This window comes from Pelodiscus sinensis, chromosome 1 (genome assembly GCF_049634645.1).
Source record: "Pelodiscus sinensis isolate JC-2024 chromosome 1, ASM4963464v1, whole genome shotgun sequence".
NCBI classification, from domain to species: domain Eukaryota; kingdom Metazoa; phylum Chordata; order Testudines; family Trionychidae; genus Pelodiscus; species Pelodiscus sinensis.
In genome coordinates, this window is record NC_134711.1 from 138,699,611 (window position 1) to 138,705,610 (window position 6,000).

The window sequence follows — 6,000 nt, forward strand, 5'->3', positions numbered from 1 at the left end:
GGCACAGCTGGTGAGGAGGAGGAGCTTGATGAGGCCAGCACTGGGGTTGCCAGATGGTTGAAACAAAAATACCAAACAACCCCCCCACCCAAAAAAACCCCACCGGGAACAATAAAATAAATAAAACAGCATGTCCCCTTTAAGAGTGAGTGCAGGGCTAGGAACAGGGAGAGGTTGAGCACTAAGACCCCGGGGGAGCATTGCTTCACCTTGCTCAGCAGCCATTTTGTGCCGGCAGCCTTGTGGAACCAGGTAAGGATGGGGGCTGGGACTGGGAGTCGGGGGCGGGGAGGCCGGGTGCTGAGTGTTTGTACGGTTGCTAGGTGCCCGGCATTTTCGCCTCCTGGCCAGGGAAAAATTCAGGGAATACCCCACATCTCCGGTGTCCGGTGCGCTCTGAATATTTTTACCGGACAGAAGGTGAAAATACCGGACTGGCCGGGTGAATTCTGGACACCTGGCTACCCTAGTCAGCACTAGCTCAACGCCTGCCAGCCAGGAGGTCATGCTCACCCTGGAGCCAGCACCCCCCACCCACATTGTCTCCCGGGCATCATCTGAGGCCGGGGAAGGCCCCTCAGGTGAGTGCCGTTACTGTCCCTAGACGCACATGGGTGGAGGCAGCGGGCGGTGAGGGGCAGCTGCGCGTTCCTCCCTCGGCCTTCTCGGTCTGGGCATCGCACAGCAGCCTGTGCATGTGGAGCACCAGTCTGGGCACGTAGCCCCAGGAGGCTGCACCAGAGGACCCTTATGCTCTGGCTCACAGGGTGTCTGGAGAAGCCTGCCCCTCGACCCCCCCCCCACACACACACAACTAGAAGGAGGCTGGACACACACACACACACACAAATGCCTGCCCTGTCCCCCCTCCTCCAGAAGCCAGGGAGATGAGTTCTCTCTCCCCATAGGATGCCACCACTGCTGGACCCAGCCTGCAGTGTCCTTCCCGTCCACAGGCTCCTGGTCTGGCCAGCACCATCCCATGCCTGCTTGTCCCCAGGACGTGGGGGTGGTGAGCTTCCCCTGGGACATCTGTGCTCCTGCAGGAAAGGGCCCACTGGCTAGGCCACAGATGGCCTTGCTGGAAGCACATCGCCTTTGGCTGACCCATGGCCTTTCTGTGTCGGCTCAGAGATGAGAGCCGGGCTTCATGCACATTGTCCCGCAGGATGACCACCCTGCTCTCTGTTCCCCACAGCTGGACCAGCTGCGAGTGGGGAGCAGTCAACACTTCCCGTGCTGTCCTCCAGACCCCGCGTTACCTGCTGACACAGGAGAGCCCACGAGGACCTCCAGAGGGAGCATGGCACTGTCCTGCGAGCCCCGTAGCACTGTATGGACTGGCAGGACTGGAGACTGGAGCAGGATCTCCAGCTGTGCTGCAATGCCTGGTTGGAGCTGATGCAGCAGAGCTGATGCATTTGCGCAGCCTTCCACATGGCTATCAACCACCTGGTGGCCACTCCCATGCCAGCTCCCACCCCTTTGTCTTCTCTTCTTAAGCCCTCCCCCTGGGGTTGCCAAGGGCCCCACACAAGAGGTGGTGGCACTCCCAGCCCCAAGCATCTCCTCTGCCCTCCTCCCCCTTCCAACTCCCCTCTCTCCCCTCCCAGGTTAATTCCCCAGTCCCTCCCCAGTTACATTTACCCCAAATAAAAAAGCAGAGTTTCTTGTTCCAAACAAAAAGGGTAGTCTGTTGTCTGTGCAGGGAAAAGGCAAAGAGGGGCAATGTACAGGCCCCTTGTGGGGAGGCCCAGAGGAGTGTGTCGCTAGCGTCCTCGTGTGAAAACCTTCTGTCCAGGACCCTAAGCTCCCACCTGGGGAAGTTAGCCCCTGGCCTCACTCCTCTTATCCCTCTACCCCACAGCCTCGGCTTCCCCAGCACCTGGGCAGCATGCTAGCTGTGTCAGCAGCCCCCCCCCCCCCCCCGCCCTAAGCAGCATGGGGGTAGACTCCATCCGGGCAGTGCAGCTGTAGTGCCAGCAGCCCCGGTGCTCCAGGCAGCGCCGTCAGGGGTGTGGTGCAGCAATAGTCCCCGGGGAGGGTGGTCAAGGGAAGGGAGCAGGGGAAGTTGGTAGGAGTGGCTGTCCTGGGGGGTGGGGGTTGTCAGGGAGCAGGGGCCAGAGAGCTAGGGCGTTGGATAGGCAGTGGGGATCCCCAATAAATGGTCAGGACCAGAGAGCAGGGGGGTTGGATGGGGCGGGAGCGAGGCCAGACCTGGCTGTTTGGAAAGGCCCGGCCTCTTCTAGCCTTCCCTACCCAGCCCTCCATACAATGTCCATACCCAATAAGGCCCTCAGACCATGAAGTTTGCCCACCCTGGCCTAGATGGTGATATGAAATGGGCGTGCGACTTTTACTGAGCCCCTTGGGGCAGGGTAGGCTGCCCAGCTTTCTGCATGTAAACAGTGATTGATGCCCTTTGCAACCTGAGCCCCAAGAAGCGCTTACAACTATGAAAGCTTTTGCTGGAGCAAGCAGGGGAAATGCTCATCTGGTGCCAGGAGAAGGGCAAAGACCCGTTCTCCGGGCTCCTCTCTCCCCGCCCCAGACTGGACTTTGCTGCATGCTCCTGTTGCCTGTGCTAACAAGCTCTGTTCTTCGCGGTGTCCTTCCCGACTAATAACCCTTCCGTTTTACACCGCTGGATGAGCTGCTGTGGAACTGGGGTATGGGGCTTCTGGCTTCCCCAGAAGCCGCCAAAGGGCCCTTGTTGCGGGAAGTGCATGGTGCAGCAGGGGATGCTGAATGTCTGAGCTCAGACCCAGGAAGATCAAACCAGTGTGGGCTTCTGGCCCTGGAAAAGTGTGTTCAGGGGGAGGCAGTGTCCTGCCCCAGAGTCCTGCCTGGCTTCAGACAGAACAGTCTCAGAACATTACTCCCACGACTCCGTGACAGGCCAGTCCTCCAGGAACTTAGCTCATTCTTTTTTTTTTTTTTTTAACCCAGTTATAATCTTGACCTTCTCAACGGCTGCTGGCAATGAGGTCCAAAGTTTGCACCGCATGAGGAAGTACTTCCTTATGATCAGCAGCACTGACAGCCTCCGCGGGCCTCTGGCCAAGGTGGGAGTGGAGCTGGCTTTGCGCTCCCAAAAAGGGTGGGGCCAAGGGCAGTCAGCCTTCAGCACTGCCTGGATCATGGCACAGCCCGCCCCCTCCCCGCCCCGCCAAGCCCTTAGCACTGCCCCTAAACTTGGCTCCCCACAGGCAAAGGGATCCATCTGCATAGAACAAGCCATAGCACTGGGGTTTAACATTGTATTACAGCAATGTAGAATTTGGAAACAATTGATGCTTAGCGTCCTGCATGGATACCAAATTTGTGTCTGCATCTGGTCCACAATGAGGGTCCATGGATATAAAGCTAGCAGCTGTCGCAGAGTTGCGGTGCTCTACTCAGCCCTCATCACACACATCAGAGAACTTCATATTGGCCACAAGGGTTGTCCAGCCAATTTAACACTGTGATGATGCCCACGTAGCATTTTCAGACGATGCAAAGTCAGTTACTTTGGATTTTTTTTAAGTACGTTTCTAACCCTCCTGGTTGTAGATTTAACTTTCCAAAAGTCAAGCGATGGAAAGCTATGCTGCTCTGTCTTCTGGAGTGGGTGGGCAGCTAAAACAATGAGAGGTGCGAGCTGCCCATTCTCCCATCACCCTCATAAGAATATGAGAGCACTAATGATGCTTTATATGTCAGCATTAACTGCATTGAATTGATCATTTTAGCAGGTTAGATGGGGGAGGGAGAGAAGACAAAGGAGAATGGGAAAGCAAGAAAGAGGGTGGGGAGAATCAATAGTGGTCCTAAAGGGGAGCTGATTATACTGGGTTTTGCTATGTGCAATGCATACGTTTTTAAAAATAGCACCTAACGTCATATTCTGCCCTTGATCTTTATACAAGCCTTCCACTGACCGCAATGGGCCCTGTGGATTTGAGAGGAGCGTGTGATCCTAAAATTACATCTTGGTCCATTGACCATAATTAAATATGGAACTGAATCCTCCTCACAGCATAAATGTGACACCCTTGCACTATATACTTTCCAATGAAACTATTCAGCAGTAGGGTGCAACCGATTCTACCATACGAGAGTGGGATATGGGGGCATTGATACTGATTGGAACAAAACCCCAATAGAAAGCCTAGGGCTGTAGTTCTTCAATTTACTGCACCAGTTCTCAGGAACCTTGACAATAACAGAACAGAACTGGGTAGCATGCCCCTGCTAATAAATATGAGACTCATCTTGGTGTCAACTCAGTCAAAGCAACTAACATGCCTCCACCTAAAACACCAATATGAGTCATTGGGAAGAAAAAAAAATCTCAACAACAAAAATAAAATGGCTTAGATCCCTGCACAGAACTACCATGAGCGAAGATACTTTACTACAGTGGTCCCCAACCTTTTAGGGCTGCCGGGCACCCGTGGGTGGGGCCGCGCACGCACCCGGGGGCGGGGCCACCCATGCGCTGCACTCCTGGGGCTGGCACCGCTCCTGTGCCGCATGCCCAGGAGCTGGCATCACCCACGTGCTGCGCGCTTGGGGCCAGCGCCGCTCCTGCGCTGTGTGCCCAGGGCCGGGGACACCCATACACCGCGTGCCCGAGGCCAGCGCAGCCTATGCACCACGCACCTGGGGGCGAGGCCGCCCATGTGCTGGACGCCCGGGGCTGGCGCCACCCCTGTTCTGCATACCTGGGGCCAGCGCCACGCCTGTGCCACCCAGGGGCCAGCACTGCCCATACGCCACGTGCCCGGTGCCGGCACAGCCCTTGTGCTGTGCACCCGGGGGCGGGGCTGCCCATACGCTGCGCACCCAGGGGCCAGCACTTCCCATGCACCACGTGCCTAGGGGGCGGGGCTGGCCCCAATCACTCGGCGGGCACACAGAAATGGCCCAGCGGGCGCCAGGGTGCCTGCGTTGGGGACCACTGCTTTACTACATTGCAATGTGCAAAGCTAACAAAGTTTCTTAGCTAGAAATGGAAACTGGGAAATAACAGCCCAAATCTGAAACCATCAGGTGACAGAAGCAAGTAAGACAGACACTTTCTTGATCCCTCGTATTTCAGAGACTGGAGTGGAAAGTGATTTTTGTATCTGAGAACCAGACTCTTAGGCCTTGTGTACACTAGTGTGTTTCATTGCCAAAACCTGCCTTTTGGCAACAAAATAGTGAGTGTTCACACTACAATGTGACTTTTTTCAAGAAAAACACCCACTTTTGGTGACAAAAAAACCTTCCTCTCCTGTGTGAGACTTTTGTCTTTTCCCCTCCTTGTACTGTCAACAAAAAGCTAGTACGGACTCTGCTGTTTGTTGTGTAGGGAGAACTGGCTTCCACCAGTAAACCACAATGATGGCTGTGCTCAGTTTTTTGATCTCTGCTGCCCTGCAGGCATGCACCCTTCCCCTTTCAAAGCTCCCAGAAGTATTTGGCAGCTGAGTGAGCTGCTCTGTTTGGGGAACAAACAAAGAACAAATCATAGCAGTGCTTCTGTTCTGCTGCTGCTGGGGGGGGGGGGGGGGCAGGGGGAGCCTGGAGAGACGGCTGTGCTGTTTTGATGTTCCTCAGCACAGAGAGCTCACAGAGCTATGAGGAAATCCCAAGAAGCACAGGGATCAGCTCTACTTTTCCACAACACTGCACTGTGGGGTGCTTACCCACAATGCTTTGCTCTGTTGACAGGATACTAGAAATGTGGCCCTGAAATGTGGAGTCAGAAAAGGTGGTTTATTTAAAACATCTGGCTGTGGTTTTTAAAAAGTGGAGATGTATTTTCATGAGTAACTTTGAAAAAGGTGAAAATTATCAATTTTCTGTGGCAAAAGTCATGGGCATTTTTGGTCATGTCCTCCATTGCCATACAGACAGCCCCCATGATTACAAGAGAAAAGAGACATTGACATGTCCCAAGAAACTAAGTGGGTGGGAAGATACAATTTAATGTTAATATTTGTATGTTTTTCCTTCAGAGGATGAGAC